This window comes from Procambarus clarkii, chromosome 36 (assembly GCF_040958095.1).
Source record: "Procambarus clarkii isolate CNS0578487 chromosome 36, FALCON_Pclarkii_2.0, whole genome shotgun sequence".
Classification (NCBI taxonomy): domain Eukaryota; kingdom Metazoa; phylum Arthropoda; class Malacostraca; order Decapoda; family Cambaridae; genus Procambarus; species Procambarus clarkii.
Genome location: NC_091185.1, coordinates 14,363,995 through 14,376,315, shown reverse-complemented (window position 1 = coordinate 14,376,315; position 12,321 = coordinate 14,363,995). Strand labels below are relative to the sequence as shown.

General features: G+C 43.7%; 1 protein-coding gene across 6 annotated transcripts in view; it reads left to right on the top strand.

Moving 5' to 3' along the window:
• Positions 1-12,321, top strand: part of LOC123756212 (sulfotransferase 1E1-like) — a 185,687-nt gene that overhangs the window by 110,914 nt on the left and 62,452 nt on the right. The window lies entirely within an intron of this gene.

Here is a 12,321-nt window from a genome sequence, read left to right as displayed (position 1 = left end):
TGGTTCTGTAGTTAAAGTAGGTTGCAAGGTAGGGCGGCGAAAGAATATATGGTGTAGTGTCTAAGTAGTTATATAAATCGGTGCCTGTAGTATTTTGGGTGCCTCTACTCCATGTGGGGTGGTTAGCATTGAGATCACCTGTAACAATAATCAGGTGTCGTAATTGGTTTAGATAGAATTCTAGTTCATTTAAATTTATTGTGCCACCAGGGTTGTATATACCCAGAAAGGATATGTGTGTACCATTGTAGGGTATTAGGCATGCTAAAATTTCTAGTTTACCATTTACAAAATGTGTAAGCGTTACAGGTTTACATGTCATGTTACTCCGTGTTAGGAGGAAAATACCACCACCCATACGGTTTGGTCTGTCCAGTCTCTGCATCTGAAAGTTTTTAAAAATAGGATTTTGTTTAGGGGTGAGCCAGGATTCGGTTATGAAAGCTAAGTCCGGTTTGGATGAGTAAAGGAATTGTTTAAGTTCTGTGAGGGATGTTTTAATGCTTTTTGCGTTCCAAGTCATGAAGGTTAGGGGTGTCGGAAAATCCGACGCCATTTAATAATCATACAGATAATAGCTGTATTGTATAAACAAGTTACCCATAGAAAACGTAACTTGTAGTGGAATTACCGTCTAAAGAAAACGGGATATCATCACCACATACTATTATAATTCACCACCTATTATGGTGGGAATTATTCTTAAATACATTAGTCTTTGGACTTTACCATCATAAAAACATCTTATATAAATTAACTTAATTATCAATATTAAAGTAGAGTAAATGTGACCCTTCTATCACTTTCTGAAATCTGGACAATGTAAGCCAGGCGTCAGGGAGGAAGGAGGGCAGCCATTGTTGTTTATACGAGACCAGAGGCTCACACGGGAGCAAATTCGGCTCCTGTTAATTTTACTTGGACGTAGTGTTATGGAACCCAAAGGTGTACCATTTTCAACACGCTGTCAATAAATTCAAGTTAAGTGTTCTTTCCGAAACCCATGTATCTTCATTTATGGCCATTAATGTCATTATATAGGGTGACCCAGTTAGAGCACGACATAGCCTCAAACTAAAGGTAATTAAGCCAGGTCTTTATTGTTCCATGTACTGTAAGTGTTTTCTCTGATATAGCTTGTCATATATAGGATTCTGGCTTTACAGCTAGCGCACTTTTGGCAGGTCAAGACGAGGAAGCAAGATTTTGTGCACCAGTTACTGGGTGATGGAAGCTACCTCAAAGAGGATAATTTGGTGTCTACACCCTAGTTATACCTGGTGGACTAACCTGCTGTACTATAAGATAAGGAACCTCTTCAATGTATGTAGTCTATTACTGTAGTTTGATTGGCTGCATATATATTAATTTAATAAACCCCTCTAATGTGTAGAGGATCGATTTGTGAGATTAAGAGATTATTGCAGAAATACAGTCCACTTATCATTATACAAATTGCTATCGAAGTATATAAATTAACGTAAATATAAATTCATATAAATTAAATAAATATAAATCTCACAGGTCGGTTCCCACAAGGGGAGCCATTTAGGATGTGTGGGTTATGGATGTGTCTGTTTTCCTTGGCATGCCAGTAGTAGTACATGTTGGATACCTAGATGTGGATGTGGGCTGTGTCTTACTCTTAGTACTGGCGGTTTGGGTTTGTGGCAAGTCAGCCTGTGGAATGATTTCGGTAAGGCGTGCTAGGGAGTTATTTATGAGTTTTCTATCATCTGTTCAAACAATGTGTGTCCAGCAATGGTGGCTTTGTTTGGGCGGATGTCAGTGTCTGTAGCTGTTGATGGGATGTCTTTTGGGTCAGCCTCAGGGATAGGTTGTGTTACTTGTGTAAAGAATTTAGTTAGAAGTCGGTCCAGCGTCTTTTCTAGTGCATTTTCGATGCGTGTGACAAAAGTTTCAACAAGATCCTTTTCAATGCGAGTGACAAGAGTTTCAACAAGATCAGGATTCAGTTGTGCATTTTGTGAGAGATGGTTGGACCCTGGGGTTGTGGGAGTGTCGGTGACAGATATATCAGGTACACGCAAAGGCTGTGTTTGAGTGTGAGGTAGTGTTTGATGATGGGCTGTTAGGTTGTTTCAATGCACTACTGTATAGTAGGTTGTTGGTAGGGAGAACCTTAGTTTTTGCTGCTGCTGCTATGTATGAAGGACATTGTTTGAATGTAATGTCGTGGTCGCCACCACAGTTTGAGCAGGTAAGTGTATCTGATGCAGTCTTGTGTGTAATGGGACCAGAGCATTTCCCACATTTAATGTCTTTGGTGCAGCCTTTCCAGGTATGGTTAAAACCTTTACATTTAAAACACTGAGTGGGACGTGGTATATACACCTCTAGTTTATGGAGGAAGCCGGATAACCAAATCCTCTCAGGGGGAATGTAGTCTAGAAAGGTAAGCAGAGCAGTGCCTGTATCACTCAGTTCTCCGTTTGTCCTTCGCATAAATTTTTTGATTCCATGGATCGGGATGTCATGTGTCTTAAGTTGTGCTTTGATGTCGTCTACACTGATGTCTACCATATGTCGGATTACATATTTTGTTAATCGGTCCCCTAGTGGTTTGTAGCACTTAACTTTATGGCCACAGATGTCAGTAATGTCTGAGAGCTTTAGTTCTTCGCCATGTTTGTGGTCCACTGCGATCAGGTTTTTTTGTTTATTTGGTCTCATATTGTGCACGTTGATCCCGAATATCTTGGGAATGGCATTATATAAGATACTTTGTGCCCGGCTATTTCTGAACACATTTTCCTCTTCGCCATCATAGGCAATGATGAAAGTTTGCAAATCAGAAGAACTTGGCCTACCTTGGTTGAGCGGTGGATGTTGATACTGAGGCCGCGTGGTGCCGGCATGGTCTCTGTTTACCTCTGTTAGTTGGCGGCGTTTCGCCTCCAATCTGTTTGCCTTGCTGTGATGTTTGCTGTCTAGGAAATCTCCATCTAGATCCTCTTCTAAGACCGGGTGACGTTCATGATCTAAATGTGTGGTATGCAACAGTGGTTCCCCAGTGTCCTCAAAGGTATCGTCAATATTTGTAGGAGAGACGCTGCGTGAACCTCCACCAGTCGCCATGACGCTCCTCCCTCCCTATAAAAAAAGATTCCTCGGGTGGGACTCGATCTTCAGATCTAAGAACACGAGGTGGTTGCTCTATCAACTGTACTACGGCGTCCCACAATAAAAATGAATGGTATCCAACCACTTGTGGACGGTCGGGGATTGAACGCCGACCTGCAGGAAGCGAGACCGTCGCTCTCGCGACGGTCTCGTCGCGAGAAACGTAAAAAAAAGAAGCTTAGAGTTATTAATATAATTATACTTCCCCGCGGACACTGGCGCCAGTCCAATTAACTTTCCCAAAAAGGAATGGTGGCCCAACCACTTGGTGGACGGTCGGGGATTGAACGCCGACCTGCATGAAGAGAGACCGTCGCTCTACCTTCCACTCTAAGTGATTGGGTATTGGATAGAACGAGGATATCAAGCATATCCTCGAGGCCCAGGGTCATTCTGTCCTCCAGGTGGATACGTTTACTTGTCCCCCTTCGTGGTCATCGCTGTCTGTCCCTTCGGGGTTGTGAAGATTACTTTTGATGGTAGGACCCTTCCGCCCTCTGTCATTCTTGCTGGTGCCAGATGCTCCGTTCAGGAGTATATTCCATCGCCTCGGCTCTGCAATGGTGCCCTCAAATGCTCTAGCCCTGTCTCCCTCTGTCCCATGTGTGGAGTCGAGGGTCACTCTAAGTTGGAGTGCACTTCTTCCCAGGCCCACTGCCTCAATTGAGGTGAGGCCCACCCTACCTTCTCCCACACGTGTATACGTTACAAATTTGAGGTAGCCGTCCTCAACTTGAAGCATCGGGACCGTTTGTCTTTTCCTGAGGCTTGGCGCCAAGTTCATCGTCTCCCCCTTTCGCTGGCGTCTCTTATGTTTGCGTGGTGTCCACTTCCTCTCCTCGTCCTTCTCATCTTCCTCAGTGTCACAACCGTTTCCAAGCCTTAGACCCGGACACGCCGACCACCACCTCCCCTGTTTCTTTCCGTTGTGTCCCGGAGGGTCTCCCTCCAGGTTCTCTTGCTAGGGTTCCCCTTCTTTCTACCCAGTCTGTCATGTCTCCTGTGTCTTCTTTCTCCTCTCCCTCTGGTCCTCCTTCCCATCATTCTCCTCAGTCTCACGGCTCTCCACGCCGGCTGACTGTGCGGGACGATGTCCATCGCTCTCCTGGTGGTCATGTTGTTCGCTCTCGCTCTTCTTCTCCTATTGAGACGCTATAGTATATTGCACAGTACAATGCTGCTGGGACACCTGTCTCCTTGAGTCAGAAGCGGAAACCTGGCTCCTCTCCTTCCTCCTCCCCGGTAGGTAAAAAGGCTTCACTTTCTTCTTCGCCCCCTTTCTCTGATTCTTTCGTTCCTTTCCCTCCCGCTTCGGTGGTGGAGCCCCCTGTTCCTATTGTGGAGGTTTCTTTAGCCCCCAGTTCCGTCTCGGTTCCTGCCCTTGCTGAGGTGCGCTCCCCTCTTTCTGTCCCTCCTCCTCCTGCTCTCCTTGCCTGCCCCTCTCGGTTGTCTCCTCCTCCTCCTCCTCCAGACCCTGTTCGTCCACCTCTGGTCTGTCCTCCCACTCTTTTCCCTCCTTCTTTACTCAGTTTACCCATCCCCCCTAACCCTGATCCTGATCCTGTGCTTCTTTAACGTGCTGTGTTCCTTTTTCATCTTTCTTTCTTCTTTGCTCTCTGTTGCTGTCCTTTTTCTTTTTGTCGATGTCTATTTTTCAATGGAACATCTGTGGATATTATGCCAATTTCCTTGACCTCCATCTTCAAATTTCACTGTTTTCGCCCCTTTGTGTCTGTCTCCAGGAGCCGATGCTTGGTGCTCGTCCTGGTCGCTTCCGTGGATATTCTTTTCTCCCCCCCCCCCCCTTAGCTGTTGCTGGGGCTCATAACTCTTCTGCTCTCTTGATTTGCTCAGATGTTCCCTTCGTCCCCTTACTTTTTTCATCGCCTCTCCACTGTTCTGCGGCCCGTGTCTTTGTGCATAAATGGTACGGGGTTTGTTCCATTTATCCCCCCCCCCACAACGTCCCACTTTCTCTTCCCAATCTTAAACACCTCCTAGACTCCTTGACGGAGCCTGTGCTCCTGCTGGGTGATTTCAATTGTCGTCATGCCCTTTGGGGTGATGTGCTGACCCTAGCTCGCCTCCTTGAACCTTTCATCCTCTCTTCTTCCCTGTCTCTTCAGAATTCTGGTGAGCCCACTCATTTGGACTCTCGAACTTGCTCCTTTTCCTGTCTCGATCTTTCTCTGTGGTCATCATCCTTTTCCTTAGATTTCGGGTGGCAGGTCCTTGATAACCTCCATGGCAGTGACCATTTTCCTATCCTTGTTATCTTTTTCTCTTTTCACCCTCCTCTCTCCTTCCCTAGGTGGCCGAAGCTGACTGGCGCCTCTTTACTCTCCGTGCTACTATTTCCGACCTCTCCGTTCTGCCTCTCCCTCGCGCCTTCCTTCTTTTTCATGACACTGTCTTTGACGCTGCCCTCCGCTCTATTCCTCGCTCTTCCTCTCGGGGAACGCGGAAGTGCGTTTCCTGGTGGAATGTAGACTGTGCTCGGGCTGTCCGCTGTAAGCGTGCAGCCTGGAAGAGACATCGCCGCCGGCAGACGGTCGAGTCTTTTCTTTTCTTTCGGAAGGTGAGTGCGGTGGCCCGTAGGACCATCCATGCGGCTAAACGTGCATGCTGGATGTCTTGTGTCTCCACCGTTACGTCCAAAACTCCTCTGCCACTGGTCTGGAAGCGTATCCACAAGATAGCGGGTAAGTTCATTTCCGATGTCTCGCCGGTCCTTCGCCTCCGTGGTACTCTTGTGGAGGAACCGTTGCAGGTCGCGATCGAACTGGGTTCCCACTTTTCATCTGTTAGTTCTGGTTCTCATCTTCCCCAATCCTTCCTTCTTCGTAAACCTATTCTTGAATCTTGTCCTTTAGATTTCTGTACCCATCTTTGCCTTCCCTATAATGATCCCTTCTCTCTCTCTCTCTGAGCTTCAGTCTGCCCTAGCCCTCTGCAGTTCGACGGCGGCAGGCTCCGATGGCGTTCATTATGAGATGTTTCGCCATCTCCCTCCGTGCACGTCTCAGTATTTACTGAGTCTGTACAATCTGGTCTGGGAGTCGTCGTCTCCCTTCGTATGGCTCGAAGCTGTTGTCCTCTTTGTTTGGAAACCAGGGTCTCTCGAGTCATCCCCCAAGGATTTCCGTCCTATTGCCCTCAGGAGTTGTGTCTGCAAGCTCTTTGAACGTATGGTTAACGTTCGTTTGATGTGGTTCTTAGAACACTATCACCACCTTGCCTTCTCAATTTGGTTTTCGCAAGTGCCGCAGCACAATGGATATCCTGGTAAATTTGGAGGTCTATATTCGTACTGCTTTTGCTGCGAAGACCTCCGTTGTTGCCGTCCTTTTTGACCTGGAAAAGGCTTACGACACTACCTGGCAGTATCATATTCTGTCTCAACTTTATTCTTTTGGCCTTCGTGGGAATCTTCCTCTCTTCCTCCAAAGTTTCCTCTCTCGTCATTCCTTTCATGTGAGGGTTGGTACCACTCTCTCTGCCCCTTTTAGGCAGTATAAGGGTGTACCCCAGGGTAGTGTTCTGAGCACTACTCTTTTTCTAGTTGCCCTCAATGGTCTTCTTTCCTCTCTTCCTTCTGGCGTCTTCTCTGCTCTCTGTGTTGACGATCTTACCCTTTGCTGTTAGGGTGATGATTCGCCTCTCCTTCAACGGCGGCTTCAACTTGCGATTGATGCCATGTCGTCTTGGGCCACCGATCATGGCTTCAAGTTTTCTGCGTCTAAGACTTGTACTATGACTTTTTCTCCGAAGCATGTTGTTCTTCGTCCCTCTTTGTCGCTTTATGGTCATCCCCTTGTGTACAGGGATTCTGCTAAGCTTTTGGGGTTAATCTTTGACACTCGTTTGTCTTGGTCGCGTCATATCTCTTATCTCCGAGTTGAATGCTTTAAGACCCTTAACCTACTTAATTAAGGTTTTGTCCCATACTTCTTGAGGAGAGGATAGGCGCACGCTCCTCTATTTGTACTCCTCTCTCGTCCTGTCTAAACTCAATTATGGTTGCCCTGCATACTCTTCTGCTTCTCCTTCTACTCTTTGCCGTCTTGATGCTTTTCACCGTACTGGGTTGCATCTCGGCTCTGGGGCCTTTCGTTGGACTCCCGCCCTCAGTTTGTAGACACTGGCTTCCTATCTCTCCAGGACCGCCGTGATCGCTACTGTCTTTGGTATCTTGCGTGGTCCTTACAACATCGTTCCTTCACCTCTGTCGTGCTTTAACTTTTACCCCTCCTGTGTTTCCTGTTCCTCTCCATCGCCTCCCTCTTTCTGTCTGTCTATTTCGCTTACAGGACTCTTTCCGTTCGTATTTCTAATGTTTCTCCTCGTATTGTTCCTTCCTTGCCCCCGTGGAGAGTCTCCCTTCCAAAGTCTTGTTCATCCTTGACCTGCATCAATAAAGCTTTACCCCTCCTACAGTTCTGAAACGCCTTTTCCTTGTGCACTTTTCTTCGCACTCCCACTCTGTTTCCATCTTCACTAATGGGTCTAAGTCTGCGAATAGTGTGGGATACTCTTCTGTTTTTCCTGACCGCACGTATGTGTCGCCTCCCTTCAGAGGCTAGCCTCTTCACAGCAGACTTTATGCTATTCTCTATGCTCTCCGGCTCTTGATTTCTCATTGTCGATCCTCCTTTGTGGTTGTAGTTAACACTCGTAATGCCCTCATGGCTCTAAGGTCCGTTAATCCTGTCCATCTGGTGGTCATCGAGATTCAACATTGGCTGTTTCGTATTTCTAGTAAATTTAAATCAGTAGAGTTTTGCTGGGTTCCCAGCCATATTGGTGTTTCTTTAAATGAGCGTGCGGATGCTGCCGCTTGTGAAGCTATCCGTTCTTGTCCCATCTCCCGCAAAGGTATTTCTTATTCCGACTTTTATCCTGTTATTTATTTCTCCATCCTTGCCTGTTGGAAGGGTTGTTGGTCTTCTGTAGTTGGTAACAAGCTGCGTACTCTCAAACGTAGTGTGTCCCCGTGGTCTTCCTCCTGCCACCGTAACCAGCGGAGGGAAACTGTTCTAGCAAGGTTGCGGATTGGACATACTCGCTTAACTCACGGTCACTTAATGGAGCGCCGCCCTGCTCCTTATTGTCCAAATTGCTTTGTCTCTCATACAGTTGTGCATATCCTTATTGAATGTCCTGACTTCCAGGACGTGCATGTGTCTTGCTTTCCGACCGTCCCTCGCAGTCCCTTGTTCCTCGATAGAATTCTTGGTGAATCGGATACTTTTGATATTGTTCGCCTTTTGCGTTTCTGTTCTCGTATTGGCATTCTTGATGTTTAGCGCCCTCTAATTATTTCGCACTTTGATGGTGCTACATAGCCTTCCCGGTCTGGTGCCTTCTTTTGATAATTACTTACTTACGGAAATTCCCCCATTGATTTTTCTGCATATCTTACGTGATGTGATTATGGTAGGCAGGTTGGGATTATAAGGCTGAGATATGGTATAAAATTCCTGTAGATCTGTACATAATTTTTGTATCCCACAGAAATCGCATTATCGTGATTTATCAATAAACAAATCCACAGGAGCCATGATTATCCGTGGATCTTAGAATCCACAGGGTTCGAAGGGAATTCCAGTGAGTACAGTTGTACCCCAAGTTACAGTTCTTTTAACGATGTCGTTGCCCAGTCGATAAGAGACTAGTGCCTGGGAACACCCAGCGCATAGGTTCGAACCCTCACAGCGCCTGTGGATATGTTCATAGACCTTTATGTTGGTTTTAGGCCGTAGACTTTAATGAAAACTTTGCAGTACATAGAATTTAATGGGGTTTTTAGCTTGTAAACTTTCACAGAAACTTCGTAGCCTGTAGACTTTAATGGGAGATTTAGCCCATTGACTTTAATTGAATTTAATAAGGGCGTAGCATTTCACATGAAATTCACAGTCCATAGACTTTCAAGAAAACTTCGTAGGTCATAGATTTTAATGTTCTTTTAGGCCATAGACTTCAAGGAAACTTCGTAGGCTGCTGATGTTAATGAAGTTTTTAGTCTTTAGAAACTTTCTAGGTTAAAGACTTTCACAGGAACTATCATAGACCATAGAATTTAATGGGATCTTAGACCATAGACTTTCATGTAAACTTTTCAGAAGACTATAAAGCAAATTTACCAGCCGTAGACCTTATTGGACTTCCTTGGTCAACGGAAGCTTTTAGAGATCTATGTAATCCTTAAAACAAAATCTTAACAGAGTTCTTAGGATGCAAACGTTTCCTGTAAAATTCCTATAGAATTTGATCAGATTGTGAACAGGAGGAAAAGTGTATCTGGTAGTCTTGACTTCATCATGTGTCAGCTACCTGGTAGTCTTGACTTCATTTTCAAAAACTTTAGTTTACACACACAACAGTAACCTGTAAACACTAAACAGAGTCAGCTAATCCGTCATATTTATACTCGCATTTGGGTGAGGTGATATGGTGCAACTGTTTTTGATGAGGTGAACAAACTTGTGACAAATACAAGACAGAACACGGAACATTGGGTATTAAATGGATATGAGAGCATAAGAATGGAAGTAACTGCAGAGGGCCTATTAGCCCATACTTCCTCTTGATGCTTCTATATTGGTTCGGAGTTTTGAAGTGGGTAGATTATAGTTGTGCATTAATTGGCTGTTGATTGCTGGTGTTGACTTTTTGTTGTGTAGTGCCTCGCAGGTGTCGAGCCGCCTGCTATCGCTGTATCGTTTGATAATTTCTGTGATGTTTGTTAATACTTCTGTGGTGATGGTCTGGTTGTGAGAGAAGATTATATGTTCCTTTGTGGAGCCCTATTGTTTATGCATTGTTAATCGCCTAGAAAGAGACGTTGTTGTCTTGCCTATATACTGAATTCTTTGGGGCTTACAGTCCCCAAGTGGGCATTTAAAGGCATAGACGACGTTGGTTTCCTTCAAGGCGTTCTGCTTTATGTCTGGAGAGTATTTCATGAGTAGGTTGGGCGTTTTTTTGGTTTTATAGTAAATCGTCAATTGTATTTTCTGATTTTTGTCTGTAGGGATAACGTTCCTATTCAACAATATCGTTCAGGACCCTTTCCTCCGTTTTATGAGTTGTCGAAAAGAAGTTCCTGTAAAACAGTCTACATCTAGGAATGGCAAACATTTATCAATTTCAGTCTCTATAGTCACCTCTTTCAGTCACCTGTATAAAATTTACTATGGAGACTGAAATTGATAAATGTTTGCCATTCCTAAATATACTTATTCATAGGGAATATTTTTCACTAAAGTTTAGTGTCTACAGAAAACCTACGAATAATTTATCTTATGTTCATTATTTTTCAGGGCATAGATACAATGTGAAAAAGTCAATTTTTTCTTCAATGTATCTAAGAGCTCTTCGAGTTTGTAAGTCCAGAATTCTTAGATGAAGAGTTTTTAAAAATATTGATTCGATTGGTCTCAAGCTTTTTTACCCACTGAGTTTTTTGGAAGTTTGCCGAAGCAAATCACGTCGTACATATTAAAATATAGGCAATGAAAAAATTCGCCCAAAGAATGTGTTATGTTTACCATATTTCTCTGGGTTTGAAATTATTGTTAAGGCCTTGAAACTCTTTAATATACATGTATTGTTTAGCTACGAAAATACTGTTGGTAAGCTATTAGTTAGAAACAGCCCTCGTAGTGATAATTGTCATTTATAAAATACCTTGTAAAGACTGTAATAAGTTATATGTTGGACAAACATCTAAAGATTTGAAATGTAGAATTTCGCAACATAAATACTCTAAGACATGGCCAATTGTCTACTGCTTTGTTTGTTCATCTGTCAGAAGATGCTCACCAAATTGATTGGGAGATGGCTTCTTCAATAACAAATTGTAAAAGCACCTATAACAGAAACATAATTGAATCTGCTTTGATACAGATTACTAAAGAAAGTAATTTGAACATTAGCAATGATTTATATAACTTGGATCCATTTTTGATAGATCAATTAAAGGGCGATTTGAGTAGGATCATTGGAACACATGTGTCTCACTAATTCATTGTAAATATTTACTATCTTATGCTATTATAATCCATGTGTGGGTCTGTTGGTGGGTAGGGATAGGAGCTGCATCGTATGAGCCAATAGGCCTTCAGCATTTCTTGTACGGCTCATATTTGTGTCCACCAAATTCCCATTCATTTGTTATTGTACCTCACCTCACTCCACTATTCTCTCCTGCCTATTTATGTCCAATACTTGACCTGTAAAATCACTCCTTCTGAAGAGGTATTAATATACGAAAGTACTTAAGGAAATTTCTGTTTCAATTTTCCTCTGTGGTCTGACATTGGCATATATATATATATATATATATATATATATATATATATATATATATATATATATATATATATATATATATATATATATATAAGCCTATACTTGCATAAACCACAAGTGAAGATAAACAATCTTTGGACAACACCCACCAGTGGGACTCGAACCCAGAAAGCACAACTACCTTCCAGTAGCTGGCATAACTAGTATGCTTTAACCCACTACGCCATCAGACCTTACAAAAGAAGTAGATAGTTCGAGATATATATATCTCAAACATCTCTACCTCCCGAAGGCACCAGATGAGTGAGGGGTCAATCTGCAATTTTCGTCAAGCCACTGTCAATGTGAGAGAACTCGTGTCCAGCTTATAAGCCTATACTTGCATAAACCACAAGTGAAGATAAACAATCTTTGGACAACACCCACCAGTGGGACTCGAACCCAGAAAGCACAACTATATATATATATATATATATATATATATATATATATATATATATATATAACTGAAAACTCACACCCCAGAAGTGACTCGAACCCATACTCCCAGGAGCAACGCAACTGGTATGTACAAGACGCCTTAATCCACGTGACCATCACGACCGGACATAATGAGGTGATAGCCGAGGCTATTTGAACCACCCCACCGCCGGCACTCGGATAGTAATCTTGGGCATAGCATTTTACCAAATCACCTCATTCTTTGGGGCACACGTGAGGAACACAAATGCGAACAAGTGTTCGCACAAATGCGAACAAGTGTTCGCACAAATGCGAACAAGTGGATTAAGGCGTCTTGTACATACCAGTTGCGTTGCTCCTGGGAGTATGGGTTCGAGTCACTTCTGGGGTGTGAGTTTT